Source organism: Ahaetulla prasina, chromosome 3 (genome assembly GCF_028640845.1).
Source record: "Ahaetulla prasina isolate Xishuangbanna chromosome 3, ASM2864084v1, whole genome shotgun sequence".
NCBI classification, from domain to species: Eukaryota; Metazoa; Chordata; class Lepidosauria; order Squamata; family Colubridae; genus Ahaetulla; species Ahaetulla prasina.
In genome coordinates, this window is record NC_080541.1 from 164,482,703 (window position 1) to 164,498,405 (window position 15,703).

The window sequence follows — 15,703 nt, forward strand, 5'->3', positions numbered from 1 at the left end:
CTGACATGTTTCAACAAAATGTAGCTGAAACATTTTGGATCATCTCTTCAAAAATGATGAGGAGAAAAGAAAAGTTAGCTTTGTAGAATAACACAATAGAACACCTGGAAATCTTGGCAAAAAAAAATAATATTAAGATTTGGCAGATAGGTTCACTGCATACTAGCTCATCCTGCCTTTAAAACATCTATTCCGCAAATTATCAGGAATGCCTAGTTCACCTAAAGTCTAGAAAGAAGATTTAAATGAGAATGATATCTAGGTGTTTTGTTTCTTGGATTCTGTGAAATGTACCCTAGAAGCCAAAGTGAGTGGAAAGTCACAACAAAGTCCACAAATGAGCAAAAATGAAACAGCCGCAGATATTTGGGGGAAAAAATCCCATTATGCTTTATGGCCTTTCCTAAATATGATTAGTGCTCTGCTCTTGTTATCTGTCTTCCATTGCTTTTGCTCTGGACAGAAACAAGAGCCAAGAAAGTGGCAGAGAATAGATTTAGTGCAAGGCTGCCCAATCTTGGCAATGTTAAGACCTGTGGATTTCAACTCCCAGAATTCCACAGCCAGCAGCTCTACTAGAATAGAATAGAATAGAATAGAATAGAATAGAATAGAATAGAATAGAATAGAATAGAATTTAATTTTCTATTGGTCAAGTGTGATTGGATACACAAGGGATTTGTCTTGGTGCATATGCTCTCAGTGCACATAAAAGAAAAGATACCTGTGGCTCAGGCTGTAAGATAAAAGAAAAGATATCTGTGGCTCAGGCTGTAAGATAGCCTGTTATTAAACACAGCTGCCTGCAATTACTGCAGGCTCGAATCCCACCAGACCCAAGGTTGACTCAGCCTTCCATCCTTTATAAGGTAGGTAAAATGAGGACCCAGATTGTTGGGGGGGCAATAAGTTGACTTTGTATATAAATATACAAATAGAATGAGACTATTGCCTTACACAATGTAAGCCGCCCTGAGTCTTCGGAGAAGGGCGGGATATAAATGTAAAAAAAACCCCCAAAAAACCCCTTCATCAAGAATCATAAAGTACATTTAATGATAGTCATAGGGTATAAATAAGCAATCAGGAAACAATCAATATCAATATAAATTGTAAGGATACAAGCAATAAAGTTATAGTCATACAGTCATAAGTGGAAGGAGATGGATGATGGGAACGATGAGAAGATTAATAGTAGTGCAGATTTAGTAAATTGTTTGACAGTGTTGAGGGAATTATTTGTTTAGCAGAGTGATGGCATTCGGGAAGACACTGTTCTTGTGTCTAGTTGTTCTACTGTGCTGTGCTCTGTAGCGTCGTTTTGAGGGTAGGAGTTGAAACAGTTTATGTCCAGGATGTGAGGGATCTGTAAATATTTTCACGGCCCTCTTTTTGACTCGTGCAGTATACAGGTCCTCAATGGAAGGCAGGTTGGTAGCAATTGTTTTTTCTGCAGTTCTAATTACCCTCTGAAGTCTGTGTATGTCTTGTTGGGTTGCAGAACCAAACCAGACAGTTATAGAGGTGCAAATGACAGTGATTTCTCTGTAGAACTGGATCAGCAGTTCCTTGGGCAGTTTGAACTTTCTGAGTTGGCGCAGAAAGAACATTCTAATAAATTGGTGTTGCATTACCCAACAAGGACCATTCCCAGGTGACACAGGGTGGATGAGTTTTTGTTTTTTTGGCTGAAATTAGAGTTTCGAAACAATCATGCAATGACTGGGTTTTCTGCAAGTAACAGAATGCATCCACACACCTCTCTCTCTCTCTCCCTCTCCCCACCCCCTCTCTGTATACATATGCATACAGATACAAATATATACATAGAAATGTACACGAACCCACATACAACACACACATGTGCACAACCACACACAGAGGTACTGAGGACTTGTGAGATGATCCAGAACAAACAGGAATCATTTAGGGCAGGGGTCTCCAACCATGGTCACTTTAAGACTTGTGGACTTCAACTCCCAGAGTTCCTCAGCCAGCTTTGAATTCTGGGAGTTGAAGTCCACAAGTCTTAAAGTGGCCAAGGTTGGAGACCCCTGATTTAGGGGATGTGATTGTAGTATATAGCCAAATGAACTTAAATGATAAAACTTCTTGGATTAAGTAATCCTACTTAATGAGAAGCCATTTAGTTAACAGGGTAGTAAACAAATGACATATATGTAGTTCTTGATTTAGGACCAGTTTCTTAACAACCAAGTTACACACACCCTGATGGTCATGTGATTGAATTTTGGGCACTTGGCAATCGGCTCACCTTTATGATTATTTTCAACATCCTGCAGTCACATGACCATGGTTTGCAATATTTTTTGCCGGTTTACAGCGTTCATTTCCAAAAGCAAGCAACACCCACTGGGAAAAATGGATTCATTTAACAATCATAGCACTCACTTAACCATAGAAAAAACAGTTGTAACTTTAAATTGGGTCTCATGATGCCTCGAATTATGACAACAAAGACTTAACAACCATAATTCTGGGATCAATTACAGCTGTAGTTTGAAAATTACCTGTAGATAGTTTTGATTGAATGATGTGATTTTAAAAAAGACAATTGAAAACATTTGAAACTGAGAATAAAATATTGGTGTAATTCTGAGGAAAACTAACGTAATTGCTTCAACACTGCTGGATCACTTTGCCTGCCACTAAATCAGAGTTTCTCAACCTTAGGAATGTTAAGAAGTGGATCCACACATGTTAACGTTCCCGAGGCTGAGAAACCTGCACTAAAAAAATAAGAACTAGTTTAGAAGCAGAAAACATTTAATTGCATTGCATATGTATTAATATCCATAATTGCATAAATAAATGGATAAATTCTTTTACAAATAATCTTACTATTTAAAAAAAACAATTAAAATGAAGCTATTTAATTTTCTTCCAGTTTTAACTGCATCTGCAAATACTGGCCAAACTATGTACATTTTTACATATGGGGAACCATCTCTTTCCAATCATTTTTGCTGCGTTGCTGTTTTCTCTGGTCCAGTTTCTGTCAGTATAAAGCAGAGCTGTCCAAAGGTCTATGTAATTGGTTTTGCAGAACTGGAAGAGGAATTTTGTTCAAAGGTCTTGTTAAAATTACTTCTCCCAAAATGCAGTTTTTACTAGCTTTGAGTAACTGCGCACAGAGTTTTTTTCAGATAATGTATCAGCTTGCACAAGCCCTTGTTCCATACATTTAATGATTTAGGTTTCTGCTGTAGTAACCTTTCACTTGGATTAAACGTTTCCTTACAGTGATCAAAATAGTATTTCTTTGCTTCAACTGCTAGTTGGTTAACTGTAGTCAGGAAACTGGAATTGTCTATGTCATTTTACATGATGCTGGCCCGATACAATTTCACTATGCTACATAGCAAATGTACAATGAGAACTTCGCCATTTCCAAATATGATGATATTTTATTGTAGTTTCATCATGTCACTTTTGGTGAACAGTGATTAAACTTACAGGTGTTTTCCAACATCAGATCCACACTAGTTAATTCTGTGTAACGCTAGGAAATCTTAGTTTTCTGGTTCAGTCTAATAGTACAAATAAGCAGAAATGGTGCACATATAAAACCAAGCGCATCAAATAAAATACCCCACATCCTAGAAAAACAAGTTGAAATGTCTTACAATGCTGCAGAGCAGCAGTCCCCAATCTTTCTGGCACCAGGGAGCAGTTTGGAAGAAGATGAGTTTTCCACGGACTGGAGGTGGGGGGGGCAGTAGTGGGCAACCTAGATCCCGCACATGCACAATTTCGCTCGCCCACTGCTCATCTCCAGCTATGCATCCCCAGGGGTTGAGGATCCCTGCTACAGGGACTAGAATTCTTGGATAACTATGTATTAATCCACCATAGTTATTATACACAACTAATGTAGAAAATGCTTTTCCATTACTATTTCTTTTTTTGCATTTTAGTATTTAATGACTACGGACCTCACAGTCTATGGATTTATATTATAACATAGTTAGGTCATGTGTAACTGACAGACTGGGTGCCAAATTGTGATTTTAATGTAGATTTTATCGGTTATTTATTATTTTATTCTAGAATTTTTAACTGGATATTCACTGAGTGTTTTTATTTGTTCTGGTCTCTGGTATTCGACTGTAATAAACTTGATAAGTATGTAGGGTGAATACAGTGTGAACGTTTGCATCAGAACTTTTTCTGACTTCTAAGCTAATGTGTACAGGCAACTTGATGGCATCTATACTTTTTCCCTGTCGATGTTGGGAATGGTTAGAGTAATAGAAGAAATACTACCTTCGATAGTAATCATATAATATATATCTCCTATTACTATGGTGGAGAAATTCACTTATCGGTTACTATTTCAGTTATGCAAATATGGTATAGTTTTAGTTGCAGAAACTATTATCATTTTTACTTCTCAAATACCTGCATATCTTTTACTCCCCTAGAAATTATTTGAAAAGATGTAAATGTCAATAAATAGCAATAGAATAAAATTCTCTTTTCCAATCTCTGATATTATTGCAACTAAATAATTCATTGTGAAGTGGGATGCTTGAACAATTTGAATTCAAAACAAACTAACTGACTTACAGCATTTGTTGGAAAAGACCCTGATTTTGGGAAAGATTGAAGGCAAAAGGAGAAAGGGATGGCAGAGGATGTGATGGTTAAGTAGTGTCACTGCCACAATGACCTGAATTTGGGAAAACTCTGGGACATAATGGAGGACAGGGAGAGCTGGCCAGCTATGGTTGATGGGGTTGCGAAGAGTCGGACACAACTGAATGATGGAACAACCACAACAGGATTAGCGGAGAAGGTTCTGAGTAATCTATCTATTTTTGTACTTCTTAATTTAGGGGTATTGGCAGGTGGGGGTATTACTGTATATTCAGAAGTATATTGAATAAATTGTTAATCTAGACTGGTATTTGTTGATTCATATTTTGAAGCACAAGCTAAATTCCAGAGGTCAGTGGAAGGAATATAAAACGGTGCCATGGATTATAGACCATGATGCTACTTTAATCATAAATAATGCGTGGATAATTTCCATAAGTAACTAGGTCAAATCATAGGTGCGCTATTAGATAAAAATGGGGTCATAAACAAGAATTGCAGGGATGGAGGCTTGCCATGACTTTCAAGAGATTCCCACATTAACAAAATAATAGTTTTTTTTAAAAATCACTGAAATTTTATGCAATCCCAAAACATTTTTTAAATGCTAGATCTCAATTATCCAGTAATCATTAAGATAAAATATCTTCCTCTGAAGATAACCCAGAATATCAATACATGCATTTTCATGCAGTGAGATTAGTCAGATAGATTTTGTTCTTGATTTATAATCATTTATTTAGTGACCATTTAGAGTTACAATGGCACTGAAAAAAAGGGACTTATGACTATTTTTCACACTTATGAAAAATAGCATCCCCATGGTCACGTGATCAAAATTCAGAAACTTGGCAACTAGTATGTATTTATAATAGTTATCCTAGGATCATGTAATTACTTTTTGCTACCTTCTGAGGTAGCAAAGTCAATGAGGGAACCGATTCATTTAACAACTGTGCTACTAATTTAACAACTGCAGTGATTCACCTAACAAGAAAGAAAGGTCGTAAAACAGGGCAAAACTCACTTAACTGTCTTCCTTAGCAGTGGAAATTTTGGGCTCAATTGTGGGTCGTAAATCAAGGACCATCTGTACATGCCTCTGTATATAGTGGAATTAGTCAGATAGGTTTTTGTCATGGATTAAGTAATTCAGAAAGCTTTGAGGGCAAGTGGGAACTTTATCTCTGATATCCTTAATTCAAACCAGTCCTCCAAATCCATTATTCCACAGTTCATCTTCATCTTAAATAGGATGTTATATCTATATCTATATCTATATCTATATCTATATCTATATCTATATCTATATCTATATCTATATCTATATCTATATCTGTCTATGTCTATGTCTATGTCTATGTCTATATATCTATATATAAAAATGATATATGTCACTTCTTGATGAACGTATCTTTTCTTTTATGTACACTGAGAGCATATGCACCAAGACAAATTCCTTGTGTGTCCAATCACACTTGGCCAATAAAATTCTATTCTATTCTATTCTATTCTTTGAGTTCCTGCTGATTATTAACTTTCCTCATTAATTCAGTGGTACAACTCATATGGCATGTACAAAACTGTAATTATTTTATTAATATTTTAATTTTGAAGCTGTCCAATTCCACAGTGACTCTGGATAGCTGACAATTTAAAAAATTGAAATAAATATAAAATAAAACATATAGTAGAGAACAAAAATAAAGCAAACATACACTACTAAATATTTCAGACATATGTCTACAGCATATGAATTTCCCTTGCTTTGTGAATTGTGTCAGGTGTATTGATTTTTTTAATATACGCATCATAGCTGAAGATATCAGCAATCTGCAAGAAATCCATTCAGAATACAAAAAATACTATTTCCTTTCTCAGTGTCTCTCCTTCCCTCCCTCTTCATACCTTCTCATTCATCTATGACTTAGTTATTAAAGTAAGAACCAAATCTGTTTCGGAAATGTCTATGTCATGGTTGCACTGGTAAAAGAAACAACAGATGGAATAAATTAATTAGTCAAAGCCTGTTTGAAAGGAAAGACATTTCTATGCCCAGCTGCCAGAAGGCAGAGAGGTAGAACACTTTCGGAAGTTCACAGGGTCCTTTTTAACTTATTTGTGTATCAAATTGTAGATCACCTTCCTCAACACCGTCAAGCTTTACACAAAAACAAAAGGCGCAGAAAATATCTGATTTGGAGATGTCTGTTTTTTGCGACTTTATTTGGTATTGAGCTATTGTTTGCGACTTTATTTGGTATTGCAACTTTATTTGGTATTGAGCTCTGTGATGCTCTTTCACAACATTTGGAAGATTAAACATTTTTGCCTCAAATACTTCTTATTTTAGCCCCTTTCAGATAAACTAAGAACAAAAAAAAAAAAAAGCTTTCCTAGTGGATATTCCAAAAATTAAATCATCAGGGAAGCACTAATATGCAATAAAACCTCCAGATATATGGGAATATATGTTTGGAAAAAAATCATGTATTATGAAATGTATACAGAAAATTCCTACCGATCAGACAGACAAGTTATTTTGTAAGGGCAGAAAAAGCCCTCAAGCATTTCTGGCAACAAAATATGAAAAATAATAATAAATTAAATAAGTATAGGTAGTCCTTATTTAACGCTTACAATTAGAACCAGCAACCTCATCAACAAACAACAAGGTTGTAAAGTGAAATATCACATGACCATGCTGACTTACTACAGGTGTTCCCCGACTTACAACCATTCATTTAGTGACCATTCAAATTATAACAGCACTGAATATAAAAAATGACTTACAACCAGTACTTGCACTCACAAATGTCACAGAATCTCCATGATCACATGATCAAAATTTGGCTCTTGGCAACTGGCATGTACAATTGTAAAAATTGAAATCTGGCTCTGCGCATGCGCAAGATGGCGGCTCGCTAGGTGAACGGAGCCGCCGACGGGATGATCGACGCGGGATGGCATTACCCAGACGGCTAGCCGAGCCGCCTGTACCCCCCGGCCCGCTTTGCCAGCTTCTCGGCAGCCGTGGGAGAGATCTGCGGGCCTTTTCGGTGACACGGCTGCCGAGAGCGAGGCCGGGTGAGGGAGCGGCGAACGGCGGCCATTTCCTGGGCCGTGGTGCGGGGCGACGCCGCAGTCTGTCCCCCCCGGCCCGCTTTGCCAGCTTCTCGGCAGCCGTGGGAGAGGTCTGCGGGCCTTTTCGGTGACACGGCTGCCGAGAGCGAGGCCGGGTGAGGGAGCGGCGAACGGCGGCCATTTCCTGGGCCGTGGTGCGGGGCGAGGCCGCAGTCGCGGATCGTAGGCCTGTCAGTCCATCATGGCCTGTGGACTGCGATTGCTGAGCGCTGGCTACTTTGGGTACGTTTTCTCCCCCCAGCCTGGTTATTTCGGGACGAAGGGGGTTATGACTTCACCGGCTTCTCCACTACCGGCTTTTCCGTTGCCGGCTTTCCCACTGCCTTCCCTGCAGGGAGGGGCTCTGAGGACGTTTTTACCCCACTTATGCCGTATCCGGGATTTACGGCCTATTACATCTGGCCGGCCTTCCTCAGAGGTGCCTGGCCCGGTTTCTGGGAAAGGCCCTGGATCTGAGGAGTGGCCAGGCCTTTGGAATGTGGGGCTCGCCTGGGGCTTGCCTGAGGATTTTTATCTTTGAACCATCTTAACCATCTTAACCATCTTAACGAAGGGAACCATCTTAATGAAGGGAATTGGCGTGGTGATTATGGGAGGTGTCTCGACCATTTGAGACCTGTTTCTCTCACTATTATTTGTGCACTGTCATCTGCACTTATCTGGCCTTTTGGGACCTTGGCCAGGATTGCTCTTTGGAATTATTGTGGAAGAGACTTGGAGACCGAGTTGAGATCTAGCAGTGGATATACCCAGGAACAGCTGTAGACAGTGCCGAGGGTGGTAGAAGATCTACCCACCCACCTCGTTTTCCCCATGGATCTTTGGACTGGGCTATTTTTTCCATCTTTCCATCTTTAGCCTATTTATTATCATTATTAGCCACCATCGGACGATGGGTATCCGTGTGAAGCACTATGGACTAATATTCTGCCATCCTGGACAATGATCATCTCCCGGCGACTGTTTTCCCCTAGCGAAGTAGTATTATTTCACGATTCGCCTATGTTATTCAGTACAGGAACTCTTGCGCCTGCGAGGTGCCCCCGCCTCGCAGGAATGGCCCGTTTTATTACCAAGGGCCGGCCTCAATGACGGATCTTGGGATCCACAGAGGTGGCATGCGAAGAGGAAGAGCCTTTGGGGGTTTTTAGATAGGGCATTTTTAAGGGGTGGGAGGGTAGGGCGGTGTTGGGGAAACCCGCCGGTGGGGTATCAGTTCCTGCGCATGCTCGTGGCGGTGAGCTAATAGGTCCGAAGGTTATGGGGGGAGTTCAGGTTCCATTGGTGGAGGGTGGCGTTATTTGCACGGTTTGGGGGAGGGGCAGATTTGGCGGAAGCGGGGGCTCGGATCGTGTTAAGGGGGCACGCGCTCGATATTTGCAGGCGATCGCGCGCCCCGAGCCCCCAGACTTCTCCCGTTCCCCGGATAGCCAAGACCCTCAGAGCCTGGGCCTTCGGCTGATGTTATGTAATGCACGGTCCGTGGCCAATAAGGCCCCCCTAATTTACGACCTTATTCAGGGGGGTGCCGCGGACTTTATAGGCATTACGGAAACCTGGTTGGGCGCAGAAGGGGGCGTGCCCCTGGTGCAGATGTGCCCACCAGGTTCCCGTGCATTTCATCAGCCGAGAGCCCAGGGTAGGGGTGGGGGGGTGGCGGTTGTGATTAGAGAGAGTCTGGAGCCGAGGGAGACCACTGTACCTCAGATTGTCGGGTGTGAATCCCTCCTTGTGAAGTGGGGCCATAGATGTCAGATGGGCTTGCTGGTCGCACCTGGCTCCTTGCTACGTGACAGCTGCCCTGCCCGAGCTCCTGGAGGTGCTTGCTGGGTGGTAGTTGAAACCCCAGACTTTTAGTCATGGGGACTTTAACTGCCTTCTTCCGCTCGTCATCGACAGCAGCTCGGGAGTTCATGGCTTCCATGACGGCCTTAGACCTGACGCAAGTAGTTGATGGCCCTACCCACACCGGGGGTGGTACACTCGATTTGATTTTTGTCTCTGGTCAGTGGTCGAGAGATCTGGACTTAAAGGAAATAGTCACCGAACCTTTGTCATGGTCAGCTCACTCTCCTTCGCCTAGACTTTCTGACCGCCACCCAACACCGCAGGGAGACGGAGCCGATGCGTTGGTTCCGCCCCAGGCGCCTGATGGACCCGGAGAGGTTCCGGACGGAGCTTGGGCCATTCCCTGAGGGTCTGGCTCACGGCACGTCTGAGGAACTTGTTGCGGCCTGGGAACGGGCCGCGGCCGGGGGCCTTAGATCGTGTCGTGCCTTTGCGGCCTCTGACCCGGCGCAGGTCCCAACCGCCCCTGGTTCTCCGAGGAGCTGAGGGGATGAAGCGCCGGAGAAGACGCCTAGAGAGTTCCTGGAGGTCTAGCCGCTCAGAGGCTGATCGACACTAGTGAAGTCCTATACAAGGACTTACCTAGTGGCATTGAGGAAGCGAGGCGTTGCTACGCCTCCTCCCTCATTGCGCCGGCAGATAACCGCCCAGCCGCCCTGTTCCGGGTGACTGCCCTCTTCACCAGGGGAGCGGGATGACCCGCTGCAGGGACGTGCTGAGGAGTTTAACGGTTATCTATACGATAAAATCGTTCAGCCCGGGACGGGTTGGACCAAGATTGCAGTGACTCAGGTGAGGCGTCCGAGGGTGGTCTTGGTGACATTGTCTGGGATGAGTTTGACCCTGTGGCTCCCGAGGACATGGACAGGTTGTTGAGTAGACTGAATGCCACCACGTGTTTACTGGACCCGTGCCCCTCCTGGCTGGTGCTGGCCACTCAGGAGGTGACACGAGGCTGGCTCCAGGCGATTACGATCGCTTCTTTGGTGGAGGGTGTCTTTCCGGCCGCCTTGAAAGAGGCGGTGGTGAGACCCTCCTTAAGAAGCCTTCCTGGACCCGGCTGTTTTAGGTAATTATCGCCCAGTCTCCAACCCGCTCGCGAAGGTTGTAGAGAGTATGGTGGCATATCAGTTTCCCTGCACCTGGATGAAACCGTCTATCTAGACCTGCTCCAGTCCGGTTTCCGCCCGGTTACAGCACAGAGACGGCTTTGGTCGCGTTGGTGGATGATCCCTGGAGGGCCAGGGATAGGGGTTGTTCCTCTGCCCTGGTCCTATTAGACCTCTCAGCGGCTTTCGATACCATCGACCATGGTATCCTGCTGCGCCGGCTGGAGGGATTGGGAGTGGAGGCACCGCTTATCGGTGGTTCTCCTCCTATCTCTCCGACCGGTCGCAGTCGGTGTTGACAGGGGGCAGAGGTCGGCCCCGAGGCGCCTCACTTGTGGGTGCCGCAGGGTCGATCCTCTCGCCTTCTGTTTAACATCTACATGAAGCCGCTGGGTGAGATCATCAGTGGTTTCGGCGTGAGGTATCAGCTGTATGCGGATGACACCCAGCTGTACCTTTCCACCGGACCACCCCAACGAAGCTATCAAGTGCTGTCCCGGTGTCTGGAGGCCGTACGGGTCTGGATGGGGAGAAACAGGCTCAAGCTCAATCCCTCCAAGACAGAGTGGCTGTGGATGCCGGCATCCCGGTACAGTCAGCTAAATCCGCGGCTGACCATCGGTGGCGAGTCATTGGCCCCGATGGAGGGGGTGCGCAACTTAGGCGTCCTCCTGGATGGACGGCTGTCTTTGGGAGATCATTTGGCGGCCGTCTCCAGGGGGGCGGTTTACCAGGGTCGCCTGGTGCGCCAGTTGCGCCTTTCTGGACCGGGATGCCCTGTGCACAGTCACCACGCACTCGTGACGTCTCGCCTGGATTACTGCAATGCTCTCTACATGGGGCTCCCCTTGAAGGGCATCCGGAGGCTGCAGTTAGTCCAGAATGCGGCTGCGCGGGTGATAGAGGGAGCCCCTCGTGGCTCCCGTATAACACCTATCCTGCGCAGACTGCACTGGCTGCCTGTGGCCTTCCGGGTGCGCTTCAAGGTTTTGGTGACCACCTTTAAAGCGCTCCATGGCATAGGGCCGGGTTATCTACGGGACCGCCTGCTGCTACCGAATACCTCTCACCGCCCCGTGCGCCCCACAGAGAGGGCCCCCTCAGGGTGCCGCCAGCGAGGCAAGGCCGCCTGGCGACGCCCAGGGGAAGGGCCTTCTCTGTGGGGGCTCCCACCCTCTGGAATGAACTGCCCCCAGGACTTCGTCAGCTTCCGGACCTTCGGACCTTCCGCCGCGAGCTTAAAACATATCTATTTAATTGCGCAGGACTGAGTTAGATTTTAGTTTATGGGTTTTATCTTGGGTTTTAATTTTTATATTTTTAATTAAGGCTTTGAATAAGTTTTTTAATTGTTTTTAGAATTGTATTTATTGTATTTCTTGCTTTTAAATGCCTGTAAACCGCCCTGAGTCCTTTGGGAGATAGGGCGGTATATAAATATAAACAATAATAATAATAATGTCCCAGGATCATATGATAGCCATTTGCCATTGTCCAGCTGGCTTCTGACAAGCAAGGTCAATTGGGGAAAGTGGATTGGCTTAACAATCATGTGATTCATTTAACAAGTGCAGCAATTCGCTTAACAACTGTGGCAAAAAAGGTTGTAAAATCAGATGCAACTCACTTAGCCTCCGTGTTGCTTAAAAACAGAAACTCAGTTGTGACTAGAGTCGAAGATTACCAGTTGGTCAATTCTGGGTTTGATTGTTAAGCAACTCACCTGCAGTCATTAAACACAGTGTCATGTGACTACATCTTATAACTTCCTGCCAGCTTCCCCATTGACTTTGCTTGTCAAAAAGCAGGCAAGGAAAATAACAAATGGGGATCCCTGATCATGGGATGATCAGCTGGGATGGCTGCAATTTTGATGACTGAAAAATCTCCTTTTTCAGTGCTGTTGTAATTTCAGGTGGTCACTAACTTCTTCTGTTTGATGACACCTCAGATTTTGTATTTAAGTCATAGTACTTCACTCTGCCCATTGGTGTGGCTGGCAATAATAAGTATGGTTTGGATTCAAAGTTCTGTTTTTTTTATTTCAATCATCAAGGAAGAATCAAGAAAGATTGCTTTCTTCTATTCAATAAATGAAAATGATCCTCTAGAACAAAATGGATGGTAGGAACCCTTTTGATCACAAAAAAAAAAGGTCATCCCTAAATTCAAACAGAAATACTTCAAAATAGTAGAAGTGAAAGTTAAGTGTCGCCATTTAAAATTAGTCTACAAGGTAAAAGCAAAATCCAATGATATTTTCTCTTTCACTAGATAAAAATCCACGCATGGTGAAATATCTAGGATTTATTTCCAAAGATATTATGTCAAAGGGCACTGATTCTAGATTATATGCAGATTCATGGTTTTGCTATGCTTCTTCTCTTAGACCACTGCTGTAAAATAAGGATAATAAGTAACAGTGACATAAGTGAGCCAGTTTGGTACAGTGGTTAAGACACAGAGGCCAGGGACCAGGAGATTGTGAGTTGTAGTCCCACTTGTAGACATTAAGTTAGCTGGGTTGATCTTACGCCAGTCACTCTCTTTCAGCCCTAGAAAGAGACAATGGCAACCCACTTCTGAAAAACTTTGGGGAAAAAACTGCAAGACTTGTCCAGGCAGTTGCCAACAGACAAGACTGACTTGAAAGTATGCCCCTCCCAAAAAACCCTAGTGACTTACAAGCATGTCATTTTTTTTGTGTTCCTATGTGATACGCTGCCACAGAAACCTGCTCTTTTGCAGGGCACTTGTAACAAGTCATACAGGAGAAGCAATATTCATTTAGGGCAGGGGTTTTCCTCATGCTGGCTGGGGAAGTCCACCTGTCTTAAAAGTTGCCAAGGTTGGACACCCTGATTTAGGCTATTAGCCAGATCTGTTGGAATGCAACAACAAGGATTATGCAGTCTAGCCAGATTTAAGTTTTCCCAAAGCTATCACTGCAGTTAGGCTGTCTAACTTTCAAGGAAATTTCCTCCCCTCAACTCTTTCTCTCTCTTTTTTTTTTTTGCTGACTAGAGAAATATCTATAAGCTTCCAAAGGATTTCAGAACATCTCTAAATTGAGCCAGACAACCCATGTACAAAAGTGCATGTAAACTCAACACAATTATGGCTTTCGACCGACAGGAAAATAAAATGTATGCTGTCATAGAAAAATAAAATAATAGAAACCAGATTTTGGAAAGGAAAAACAAAACAAAACAGAGGAAGCTTTGGGGAGCTGGTTGTCTTAGGTATTAGCACCTAAGGCTGGCTCGGTGCGCACATGTTATCAGCTGAGAAGGAAACTGCTTCATTAGCCCCCAGCTAGAGGAAATGTGCTGGAACTGCAGCCAAGCAGAGTGAAATGGGGAAAGAAAAGGAATGTGGCTTGGAGCTAATGCATCTGTTTGTCTTTATTGCTGACAGCAGAGCAACTAAGTTAGAAATGACCACCAAAGGGTGGGCTGTGATTTGTCTTTTATGTCTGCGCTTCAGAGGAAGGACTGTGATGGTATTTTAGTCTTTTTTTCCGCACGTTCCTACATTTCTACAAAAGAGAAGCATATCATGGTAATCCTCGATTTACAATAGTTCATTTAGTGACCATTCGAAGTTACAACAGCACTGAAAAAAGAGACTTACGACTGTTTTTCACGTGCCTGTCGTTACATGGTCAAAATTCAGACACTTGGCAACTGACTCCTATTGCAGTGTCCCAGGGTAACGTGATCACCTTTTGTGACCATCTGACAAGGAAAGTCAATGAGAAAGCCAGGTTCACTTAACAACCATTTTACCGACTTAACAACTGAAAGGTTGCAAAATGGGGCAAAACAACCGTCTCGCTTAACAGCAGAAATGTTGGGCTCGGTTGTGGTCATAAGTTGAGGACTATGTTTAACTGGATGGAGTTTGTGAGTAATTGTGTGTAGCAGGGGTGCCAAGTTCAATTTCATTGAGGACCGCATCAGGGTTGTGTTCGACCTTGGAGAGTCAGGTTGGGTGTGGCCATGGCCAGCTCAACGTCACTTATGTTGGAGGTGCCTGTGGTGGCCTGAGCACTCTGCTAGTAAAAACTGACCTTGGCAGGGCCGCACACAGCCCTCCTGAGCTCCATTTTCACTGGCAGAGGGTTTCAGGAGGCCACCACAGCCGAAAATGGAGCTCAGGAAGTCTGCGTGTGGCCCTCCCAAGCTCCATTTTTGCTGGCAGAGGCATTGCGGACCAGTCCTTTGCTGTTCCCAGGGAAGCCCACAGGCCAAATCTAAGCACCTTGCAGGCCAGATCCGGCCCATGGGCCTTGAGTTTGGCACCCCTGGTGTATAGGTATATTTTGGTGACAAGGAAACCTTTGGCACCAGAAACATTATGTGAAGGGCAAAGAATTGGTCAGGGAAGGAAATTAAAGCGGTGGGGTAAGAAAAAAGACAATACAGGTAATCCTCAACATATGACTACAATTGGGACTGGAATTTTCATTGCTAAGCAAGGCAATTGAGTTGTGCTCATTTGTACAGCCTTTTTTTTTGCCACAGTTATTAAGCAAATCACTGCAATTTTAAGTGAATGTGATCATTAAGCGAATCCTGCTTTCCCCAATTTTTTTTTTATTTACATTTATATCCCGCTCTTCTCCGAAGACTCAGGGCGGCTTACACTATGTTAGCAATAGTCTTCATTCTATTTTTATATTTATATACAAAGTCAACTTATTGCCCCCAACAATCTGGGTCCTCATTTTACCTACCTTATAAAGGATGGAAGGCTGAGTCAACCTTGGGCCTGGTGGGACTAGAACCTGCAGTAATTGCAGGCTGCTGCTGTTAATAACAGACTGCATTAGCAGCCTGAGCCACAGAGGCCCTGTTGACTTTGCTTGTTGGAAGCCAGCTGAAAAGGTCGCAAATAGTGATCACATGAACCTGGGATGCTGCAAACCATTATAAATACACGCTGATTGTCAAGCCTAAATTTTGATCAGGTGACTGTGG